This window comes from Lepus europaeus, chromosome 18, assembly GCF_033115175.1.
Source record: "Lepus europaeus isolate LE1 chromosome 18, mLepTim1.pri, whole genome shotgun sequence".
Lineage (NCBI taxonomy): Eukaryota > Metazoa > Chordata > Mammalia > Lagomorpha > Leporidae > Lepus > Lepus europaeus.
Genome location: NC_084844.1, coordinates 65,228,736 through 65,240,877, shown reverse-complemented (window position 1 = coordinate 65,240,877; position 12,142 = coordinate 65,228,736).

Below are 12,142 nucleotides of genomic sequence, written 5' to 3'. Positions count from 1 at the left end.
CCTGGCACCAGGGACCCCGACACCTGGCCCCTCCCTGGCTCCCAGGACCCCCAACCCCCTCACTGGCACCCAGAATCCCTGCCGCCCGGCCCCCTCCCTGTCATCCAGGAACCCTGCTGCCCGGCCCCTTCTGTGGCACCCAGGACCCATGAGGCCTGGCCGCCTCCCTGGCACCCAGGACTCCCACTGCCCGCCCCCTTCCATGCACCCAAGACCCCGATGCTGGGTGCCTCTCTGGCACCCAGGACCACCAACCCCCTCCCTGGCACCCATGACCTCAAAGTCTGGCCTCCACCCTGGCTCCCATGATCCCTGAATCTGGCCCCCTTCCTGGCACCCCAGACCCACAACACCTAGCCCATTCCCCGATGCCCAACCCATTCCCTGGTACCCAGGACCCACACCACCTAGCCCCTTACCGGACACCCAGGACTCCCGAAGCCTGGCCCCTCCCTGTCACTGGGCACCCCAGATGCCAGGCCCCCTTACTGGCACCGGGGACCCATGACACCCAGCCCCTTCACTGGCACCCAGGACCCTTGATGCTTGGCTCTCCCTGGCACCTGTAGCTCCCAACGCTGGGCATTCCATGTCACTTGGGATCCCCGACTTCTGGCCTGCTCCCAGGCACCTGGGATCCCTGACACCCAGCCCCTTCCCTGATGCAATGCCATTCCCTGGTAACCGGGACCCCCACTGTCTGGGCCTCTCCCTGTCTCTGGGGACCCCAGAAGCCCGGGCCCCTCCTGGGCATCCAGGACATTTGATGTCCAGCCCCTCCCTTTCTTTTTTTTTTTGACAGGCAGAGTGGGTAATGAGAGAGAGAGAGAGAGAGAGAAAAGCCAGCCCTTCCCTTTCACTTGGGACCCCTGATGCCTGGCCTCCTCCCTTGCACCCTGGACCCCGACGCCCAATCCCTTCTCTGGCACCAAAAACCCTTGATGCCCTGCCCCTCCCTTGCACCTGGGACCCCTGACACCTGAATTCTCCCTGGCACCCAGGACACCCGACCCCCTCCCTGGCACCCATGAACCCAGATGCTGAGACCCTTGCTGTACTCGGAACCCCAGATGCCCGGCCTCTTCCCTGGCACCCTGGGCCCCTGACGCCCAGCCTATTCCCTGGTACCCGGGACCCAAATCGCCTGGCTCCCATCTGGGCACAGGGATCCCTTACATCTGGACCCCTCCTTGAAACCCTTGACGCTCGAAGCCCGGCCATCCCTGGTACCTGGACCCCTGATGCCCAACCCCTCCCTGGCACCCGTGAACCATTATGCCTGGCCCCTCACTGTCTCTAAGGACCCCAGAAGCCCAGACCCCTCCCTGGCACCCGGAACATCAACTCCCGGCCTCTTCCCTGGTACCTGGGACCCATGACCCCTTCCCTGACACATGGTACCCCAGATGCCCGGCCCCTCCCTCGCACCTGCGACCCCTGACGCCCAGCCCGTTCCTTGTCACCTGGTACCCTGATGCCAGGCCCTTTTCCTGGTACCTGGGACTCCCAATCCCGGCCCCTCACTGTCACTGGGGACCCCAGATGCCCCAGATGCCAGGCCCCCTTACTGGCACCAGGGACCTGTGATGCCTGGCCCCTTCCCTGGCACCCAGGACCCTTGACGCCTGGCCCTCACTGGCATTTGTGACTCCTGGTGCCTGGCCCTCCATGTCACTTGGTACCCCAACTTCCAGCTCCCTCCCAGGCACCTGGGATCCCTGATGCCCAGCCCTTCCCTGACACCCAGCCCTTCCCTGGTACCTGGCCCTCGCCCTGTCTCTGGGGACCCCAGATGCCTGGCTTCCTCCCTGTTACTCAGGACACCTGACCCCCTCCCTGTTACCTGGGATGCCCAACCTCCTCCCTGGCATCCATGACCCCAGATGCCCGACCCCCCCCCCCCAATGCCCAGCATCTCCCTAGAACCCAAGAATCTGAGGCCAGTCCTCTTCCTGGCGACCGGGACCCTTGACACCAGGCCCCTCCCTGGCACCTGGGACCCCTGATGCACAAACCCTCCCTGTCACCCGAGATCCCCCCGACCTCCTCCCTAGCACCCGTGATCCCCGACACCCGGCCTCTTCTCTGGCACCCTGGACCCCCAATGCCCAGCCCCTTCCCTGGTACTCGGGACCCAAATCGCCTGGCTCCCTTCTGGGCCTAGGGATCCCTGATGACTGGACCTCTCCTTGAAACCCGTGACCCGCAATGCTTGGCCATCCCTGGCACCAAGACCCAATTCCCGACCCTTCCCTGGCACCTATAGCCCCAATGCCAGGCCCCTCCCTGTCTCTCAGGACCCCAGACACCAAGCCACTTCCCTGGCAACCGAGATGACTGACTTCTTTCCTGTCACCAGGACCCCTGACGCCCGGCCCCTTCCTGCCACTTGACCTCAATGCCTGACACCTCCCTGGCACCTGGGACCCCCAACAACCTCCCTGGCACCCATGACTCCTGACTCCCGGCCACTCCCTGTCACTTGGGACCCCAGACACTCAGCCCCCTCCCTGACACTCAGAAGCCCAGGTCTCTCCTGGGCACCTGGGACCCACATCGCCCAGCCTCCTCCCTGTCACTCGGAACCCCTGAGACCCAGTCTCCTCCCTTGCACCTGGGACCCCTGATGTCCAGCCCCTTCCTCATCATCCAGGACACTCAACGCCCATCTCCTCCCTAGCACCAGGGACCCCTGAAGCCCATCCCCTCCCTGGCACCCAGGACCTTCGATGCCTGACCCCTCCCTGGCACCTGGGATCACCGACCCCCTCCCTGACACCTGTGACCCCTGACACCCGACCCCTCCCTGGCACCCAGGACACCCAATGCCCAGCCCCTTCAATGCACCTGGGACCCCAACGCTGGGCCCTTCCCTGGCACCCGGGACCACCGACCCTCTCCTTGGCATATGTAACCTCAAAGTCTGGCCTCCACCCTGGCTCCCATAATCCCTGAATCTGGCCCCTTCCTGGCACCCCAGACCCACAACACCCAGCCCATTCCCCGATGCCCAACCCCTTCCCTGGTACCCAGGTCCCACACCATCCAGCCCCTTACCAGGCACCTGGGACTTCCAATACCTGGCCCCTCACTGTCACTGGGGACCCCAGACGCCAGGCCCCCTTACTGGCACTGGGGACCCGTGATGCCCGGCCCTCCCTGGCACCTGTGACTCCTGGTGCCTGGCCCTCCATGTCACTTGGGGCCCCTGAATTCCGGTCCCCTCCCTGGCACCTGGGATCCCTGATGCCCAGCCCCTTCCCTGATGCCCAGCGCTTCCCTGGTACCTGGAGACCACCTCACCCAGCTCCCTACTGGTCCCTGGTATCCCCGACGCCTGGGCCCCTCCCTGGCACCCAGGACCTGTGACCAGTGTCGCCCAGCCCCTCCCTGGCACCCAGGACCCTCGATACCCGGCCCCTCCCTGGCACCTGGATTGTCGACTCCCTGACACCCAGGATCCCCGACTCCAGGCCCCCTCCTTGGCACTCAGGAAACTTGATGCCCAGCCCTCCCTGGCACCTGTGACTCCTGATGCCTGGCTCTCCATGTCACTTGGGACCCCTGACTTCTGGCCACCTCCCAGGCACCCGGGATCCCTGACACCCGGCCCCTTCCCTGATACCCAGGACCCCCATCGTGTGGTCGTCTCCCTGTCTCTGGGGACCCCAGAAGCCCGGGCCCCTCCTGGGCATCTGGGACACCCGACATCCAGCCCCTCCCAGTCACTCAGGACCCCATACACCCGGCCCCTTCCCTGGTACCCAGGACCCAAATCGCCCGGCTCCCTCCTGGGCCCAGGGATCCCTGATGCCTGGACCTCTCCTTGAAACCCATGACCACTGACGCCCGGCCTCTTCTCTGGCACCCAGACCTCCTATTCCCGACCCCTCCCTGGCACCTGTGGCCCCGACGCCAGGCCCTTCCCTGTCTCTCAGGACCCCAGACACCCAGCCCCCTTCCTGGCAACTGAGATGCCTGACCACTTCCCTGTCACTGGGACCCCTGATGCCCGGCCCCGCTCTGGCATCTGGACCTCAATGCCCAACATGTACCTGGCACCCAGACTCTCAACAACCTCCCTGGCATTCGTGACCCCCAACTCCCAGCCCCTCCTTGTCACGTGGGACCCCAGACGCTCAGCCCCCTCCCTGGCACCTGGAACATCTGACCCCTTCCCTGGTATCCGGGACTCCCAATGCTCGGCCCCCTCCCTGGCACCCAGGACCCTTGACATCTGGCCCTTTCCTGGCACTCAACCCTCCCTGGTACCCAGGACCCCTGATGCCTGGCTCCCTACTGGGCCCTGATATCCCCAACACCTGGCCCCTCCTTGACACCCAAGACCCCTGACACCCGGCCTCCTCCCTGACACCCGTGATCCCCGATGTCTGGCCCCCTCCATGGCACCCGTGAACCCTGGTGACTGGCCCCCTCCTTGTCACCCCAGAACCCTGACACTCGGCCTCCCCTGGCACCCTGGACCCCCAACGCCCAGCCCCTCCCTTGGTACCCAGGACCCCCATGGCCCAGCCCCCAACTGGGCCTCAGGATCCCCGACGCCTGGCCCCTCCTTGACACCCAAGACCCCTGATGCCCGGCCTCCTCCCTGGCATCCTTGACCCCGGACATTGGCCCTCCCTGTCTCTTGAGACTCCCAACATCCGGCCCCTACCTGGCATCCCTGATCCCAGTTACCTGGCTCCTTCCTGACATCCAGCCCTTTCCCTGGTACCCGGTACCCCCATCGCCCAGTCCCCTCCCTGTCTCTCAGGACCCAGGAAGCCCGGGACAATCTTGGGCACCCAGGACCCCTGAAGTTCAGCCCCACCCTGTCACTCGGGACACCTGACACCTGGCCTATTCCCTTGCACCGGAACCCCTGATGCCCGGCCCCTTCCCTGGCACCCAGGACCCTTGACACCCGTCTCCTCTCTGGCAGCTGGGACCCCTGATGCCCGTCCCCTCCCTGGCACCTAGGACCATTGATCCCTGACGCCCTCCCTGGCACCTGTGACCCCTGACACCCAGACCCTCCCTGTCACTCAGGACCCCAGATGCCCGGCCCCCTCCCTGGTATCCAGGGCCCCTGACCTCTTCCCTGACACTCAGGACCCTCGCTGTCTGCCCTATCCCTGGCATTCAGAAACCCTGGGCCCAGATACTTTCCTGGCACCCAGGACCCCCGACGCCTGACCCCTCCTGGGCACCCATGACCCCAGACATCCGGCCCCCTCCCTGGCACCCAGGACATTGCCACCCAGCCTCTTCCCTGGCACCCGAGATACTCGATGCCTGACCCCTCCTTAGCACCTGGGATCCCCAACCCCTTCCCTGGCACCCTTGATCCCGGATGTTGTCCCTCCCTGTCACTTGAGACACCTGACATCCGGCACCTACCTGGCACCCCTGATCCCAGATGACCAGACCCTTCCCGATGCCCAGCCCTTTTCCTGGTACCCTGTACCCACATCGCCCAGCCCCCTCCCTGTTTCTTGGGACCCCAGAAGCCTGGACCAATCCTGGGCACACAGGACCACTGAAGTACAGCCCCACCCTGTTACTCAGGACACCTGATGCCTGGCCTATTCCCTTGCACTGGGACCTCTGACACCCAGCCCCTTCCCTGGCACTCAGGACCCTTGATGCCAATATCCTCCCTGGCACCCAGAACCACTGATGCCCATCCCCTTCCTTGCACCCAGGACCACTGATGCCCAACCCCTCCCTGGCACCCAGGATCCCCGACCCCCTCCCTGGCACCTGTGACCCCTGATACCCGGCCCCTTCACTAGCATCCAGGACCCTCAATGCCCGGCCCCTCCCTGGCACCAGGGGCCCCAGATGCCCAGACTCCTCCCTGGCACCCAGGACGCCTGAGCCCCTTGCTGGCACCTGTGACCCCCGACATCTGGCCCTTCCTGGCACCTGGGGCCCCCAACCCCCTCCCTGGCACCCGTGACTCCCGACACCTGGCCCCTTACTGTCTCTCAGGACCCCAGATGCCCGGCCCCCTCCCTGGTACCAGGGACACCTGATGCCAGGCTCCTTCCCTGGCACCTGGGACCCCTGATGCCTGGCCTCCTTTCCTGGTACTTGGGATCCCCATCGCCCAGCTCCCTAATGGGCCCTGGGATCCCCTATGCCTGGCCCCCTCCTTGAAACCCATGACCCCTGACATCTGGCCCCTTCACTGGCATCCAGGACCCCTGTCGCCCGGTCCCTCTCTGGCACCCAGGACCCCCAACACCTGACCCCTCCTTGTCACTTGGGACCACAGGTGCCCAGCCCCCTCCCTGGCACCCATGACCCCTGCCACCCAGCCCTCCCTGTCTCTCAAGTCCTCAGATGCCTGGCCCCCTCCCTGCTTCCTGGGACCCCTGACACCAGACCCCTTCCCTGGCACCCAGGACCCCCAACAACTGGCCCCCTCCCTGGTACCCCAGACCCCAGACTACCAGTCCCAGTCCCTGGCACCTGGGACCCCAACCTCTGGGGACACTGAAGAGTTTCCTGATCTGCAGTGAATCAAGCATCCCACCATCACAGGGGCCCTGGGTGGCAGCCTCCCCTCCATCCCCTTGACAGCTGGGAGCCACAGCCTGGGGGCCTTGGCCTCTATCCTGGGGACAACCTTGGCAGGTGGTGAACCCTGCACATGGAGGGTGTGGGCTCTGAAATGAGGCCGCTCCCCCTGCTAACAGCAATGATAGCAGGAACTTCAGGGTGGCTAATGTGGCTCTGGCAGCTGGGGAGTGGCCCTGTCCAGCAGGACACAGCCTAGCATGGACTCTGACGCCTCTGAGTTCACTCCTAGCTCTGCCAATGGCGAGGTGCCATGGAGGCTGAGGACACAGGTCTCGCTGAGTGTGTCTGCATGCCTGCCTTGTGGCTGTGGGCTTAGTGCCATCTGATATGGTAGCTCTGGAACTGAAGCTCGGCTCAGGGAGATTCACACATTGTGCAAGCCCCAGGGTGACAAGTGGTGGTGCTGGGAGGAAGCCAGCCCTGGAGAGGGTGCCAGGGGTACACCGGCGGCAAGGGTGCCATGGAGAGAGCTGCCGGCCATGACCACGTGTGGAGCATGCTCCTCGGGCTTCTGTGTGTCCACAGCACCAGAGCTGCCTGATCACTCCCCAGGGACCAGCACCCCCCAGACCCCCCTCTTGAAGGTTGCACTGCCTCTGGATGTGGCCAGGCCGAGCAAGTCCCTCTCAGAGCGGAATCCTCTGCTGCTCCTTGCACAGTCCTGCAGCTCCTGGCTGCAGGCCAGACTGGGGTCAGCTCATCCCTGGGCCTGGATGACAGACTGGTATGTGGCATGAAGAAATGGGGGAGGTTCTGGAGATTGCTGGGAGCTGTCTCTCTCTTTCTCTCAGCAGCTCAGCTCTGCTGAAGGCCTTGAGCTCCAAGCCCCACTAGGCTCCCACTGGGAACCAGGCCCAGGCCAGTGGGCTGCCTTTGCAGGGCTGTCCCATAAAGTAAGGCACTAAGGAATGCACTTCAGTGCACTTCTGGGACCACAGAACAGAGCCTGTAGAAGATACCAGTCTGCCTGCCTGTCACCTAGCTGCAATTATGCATCTGTCATTATCTACCATCTGTGATCTCCATCTATGATTATCATCTGTGATCATCTGTTATCTATTATCTATTAATCATCTATGACCAAATCTATTATCTATGATTATGCATCTATCATCATCACTCATCTATGATCACCATCTGTCATCTAGCTATGATCGTCATCATCTATTGTCTATCTACCTGTCATCCATCTATAATTATCTATCATCTATGATCATCATCTATTGTCTGTCTAGCTATTATCTATTAATCATCTATGAGCATCTATCCATCATCTATCTGTGATCATCTATCTACCTGTCATCTATCTCTGATTATCTATCATCTATATCACTTACCTATCTAGGGTCATCATCCATCATCTATTTGTCCCCTATCTCTATCGTTTATCTATATATGTATCTTTCTATCATCACCAGCATCATCATCTATCAAAATCTATGAATAATTCCTGAAATTCCTTGGGTAGATTTTCATGGTGGATTTGCCTGGAGCATGGTGGTGCTGACGTGCACTGTGTGGGTTGCTGACAGCATTTGGAAGTCAGTGAGGGCAGAGGGAACCTTCCTAACTGGCTGTGTGTGTTATGAAAGGAGAAACCTTTTAAGGAACTGGCTCACACAACTGGATGGCTGGCAGGTCCTCCACCTGCAGGACACTCAGCTGAGAACTGATGGGCAGAGTCTCCAGGTCACTGTCTCAGCTCAGAACCACCTGCTCTTCAGGGTGCCTGAGGCTTTGCTCTTTAACCTTCTACAGATTGGGCGAGGACCCCTGCGACCCAGAGGGGCAGCTGCGACACAGAGTTCACAGGCTGTAGCCACCAATTACATCTGAAAATGCCCAACAGCAATCTCAGGGCTGATAAAAAACTGGGCACCCTGGTGCAAAGTCAGCCATCATGCCACGTGAGTGCTGGGGCTGGCAATGGGGCGTAGGGGGTTAAGACAGTGGCATCCAACATGAGCGCTGGTTTGAATCCCAGCTTCTCCATTTCCTTTAAAGATTTTTGTGTATTTGAAAGTCAGGGTTACAGAGCAGGAGGGAGAGACAGTGATGAGAGATTTTCCATCCACTGGTTCACTCCCCAAATGGCTGCAATGGCCAGTGATGAGCCAGGCTGAAGCCAGAAGCCAGGAGCTTCATCCAGGTCACCTGGGTATGTGGCAAGGGCTCAAGCACCTGCGCCATCTCCCACTGCTTTTTCCCAGGAGCATTAGCAGGGAGCTGGATTGGAAGTTGAGCAGCTGGGACACAAACTGGAGCCCATATGGAATGTCCATGAACCAGGTGGTGGCTTTACCAGATATACCACAACACCAGCCCCTTCTTCACTTCTGATCCCACTCCTCACTAATGGCTGGGGAAAGCACTGGATCATGACCCCAGTACTTAGGTCCCTGCACCATGTGGGAGACCCGGATGGAGTTTCTGGCTCTTGGCTTTGGCTTGGCTCAGTCATGGCAGTTATAGCCATTTCATGGGATGAAAGATTCTCAGTGGATGAAAGATTCTCTCTCTCTCTCTCTCTCTCTCTCTCTCTCTCCCTCTCCCTCTCCCTCTCCCTCTTTCTGTCACTCTCCCTTTCAAATAAATAAATAAATCTTTAAAAAATTAAAAACCCTGGCCAGTGCCGTGGCTTAACAGGCTAATCCTCCACCTTGTGGCGCCAGCACACTGGGTTCTAGTCCCAGTCGGGGCGCCGGATTCTATCTCGGTTGCCCCTCTTCCAGGCCAGCTCTCTGCTATGGCCCGGGAAGGCAGTGGAGGATGGCCCAAGTCCTTGAGCCCTGCACCCGCAAGGGAGACCAGGAGTAGCACCTGGCTTCTGGCCTGGATCAGCGTGATGAGCCGGCTGCAGCGGCCATTAGAGGGTGAACCAACGGCAAAAAAGGAAGACCTTTCTCTCTGTCTCTCTCTCTCCCACTATCCACTCTGCCTGTCAAAAAAAAATTAAAAACCCTTGTGAATATTTTTAGAATAGCACCTGGCTAATACCAGGGCACACCTGATAATTTTAGCAATTATTATTTATCACCAAGTGATTGCTTAGCATCCACTCAATTGTTTAATAAGATAATAAATTTGCAAAGTGTCACAAGGAATTGCTGGCTTTGGGAGCCTCACAGTTCAGGTCATCACAGCCTCCCTGGAATAGCAGAATTTTTTCTGGGTTAGAAACTCATTAAAGTCCCCCACGGTATTAATTTCTGGGATCCTATTACTTAATCAGGACTTTAAATTAAAAAAAAATTGTATTCTTTCATAATAAAGACCTAGAAACCTGTAAGATTCTTGTGGTATTTGGGGATTTCCACTCAGAGCGCTTTTCTGCACATGGACTTCAATTTCAGATGGCCTGGCTATGGGGCCATGGGTTCCACGTGGTCCCTGTGCACCTGCTTCGTGGCTAAGTGGATTAGAAACTGGAGACCTGCTGACACAGACTATTCTTGGTGTGGCACTATAAGCAGGGGAGATGGGCACACCGAGTGTGAAACAGTCTTAATAAATCCTTCAGGAGCAAAGGAGAGAGGGACAGAGGCAGGAGGGGTCTGGGGAGCTGAGAAATTGGCCGCAAAGAGTGTCGTGATTCCAGGGCAATTGTGACATGGCTGGAGGTGAGCAGGTGTGAGGAATCGAGGCAAAATAAGTAGAGCCATTCCTGACACTGTTAACACATGCTACTTGTTATAATCATCACTATTAATACTACTGTTACACACACCAAACTCACCAGCAACCACACATGGATCACATGTCAAAGTGAGAAATACCAGTACCAAGTGAGCTGACACTAAGGACACCTACTTCCACAGAACGTGAAATCACAAAGCCAAAATGTAACGTGAAGTTTTGATTATGCAATATCATCATCGTTAGCAGAAGCATGCATCTCAGTAACAGCTTTCATCATAGTTATTCTCACTTTAACAGCCTCTCAATCAATCCTAACATTTTCATGTTTCGGATATCAGGAGTACATGAACCCTGGGAAAGAAGGGTTTCTCTCATGGTTCTGACAAGGCTGCAGCAGCAAACTGGCCCTGCCGTGAAGAAAATGTCAACCTGGGGAGGAAGCAAAAAAGTGGAGAGATGGGAAAGTGTGCAGCTTGCAGGGGCTCAGGCCCCAGAGAGGAAGGATGCCAAGGTGGGGGGAGGGAGAGGAAGGACACACACACACACACAAGGAGAGAGAGGAAGGACACAGAGGAGGCTGACACTGTGCCCCTCCCCATGTAAGCCTGGCCGTGTGGTCACACAGTGCTGGCCGTCTTGGGATGAGAAGGAGGGTCTGAGTGATGCCTGGGCTGTAGATGTGAAAGTTGTCTCCTAACACTAGAGACCCAGCAGAAGTCACCTGGCCATAAAAGGTTCAAACCCCAGCCTTGCATGAGGTCTTAGCCTGATGGCATTGAGCTGCATTCGGGAGGATGGAGAGAGAGATCTGGGGAAACTGAGATGTTTACAAATCCCCTGAAGTGTTCACTTGTGCGACTGAGACCCGATGCCCTGACCAGCAGGTGTCTGATGAAATGCACACAAGAGAAGAAACAGGCAACAGGATCTGACAGGTGCCCATGTGCTGGAGGATCAGATGGACAGGCGCCCATGTGCTGGAGGATCAGACGGACAGGCACCCATGTGCTGGAGGTGTTAGATGCAGGTTTGAAATAACAAAAACATGGAAGATAGGTGATGAGGCAGAAAAATTCACAACAGAATTACAATATTTAAAAAAGAATTACAAATTACAGCCTTGTAAAAATAGAATAGCTGAAATTAAGATCTTGAGAGACATGTTTTGCTAATAGAAAAAACATAGCAGAGAAGGAACTAACGAACAGAATCAAAGACCGTTACAAAATATTCAATATAGTTCGGTGCCGCGGCTCACTAGGCTAATCCTTCGCCTTGCGGCGCTGGCACACCGGGTTCAAGTCCCGGTCGGGGCACCGACCCTGTCCTGGTTGCCCCTCTTCCAGGCCAGCTCTCTGCTGTGGCCAGGGAGTGCAGTGGAGGATGGCCGAAGTCCTTGGGCCCTGCACCCCATGGGAGACCAGGATAAGCACCTGGCTCCCACCATCAGCTTAGCGCAGTGCGCCGGCCGCAGCGGCAATTGGAGGGTGAACCAACGGCAAAAAGGAAGACCTTTCGCTCTGTCTCTCTCTCACTGTCCACTCTGCCTGTCAAAAAAAAAAAGAAAAAAAAAGAAAATATTCAATATAGAGAATGGAAAGAAAGACAAAAAGTAGAGAAGAGAGCACAAGAAATATTTGGGGGCCGGTCCCATGGCACACTAGGTTAATCCTCCGCCTGTGGCACCAGCATCCCATATGGGCACTGGTTCTAATCCCAGTTGCTCCTCTTCCAGTCCATCTCTCTGCTGTGGCCTGGGAAAGCAGTGGAAGATGGCCCAAGTGCTTGGGCCCCTGTACCCACATGGGAGACCCGGAAGAAGCTCCTGGCTTATAGCTTCAGATTGGCACAGCTTGGGCCATTGCATCCACTTGGGGAGTGAACCAATGGAAGGAAGACCTTTCTCTCTTTCTCT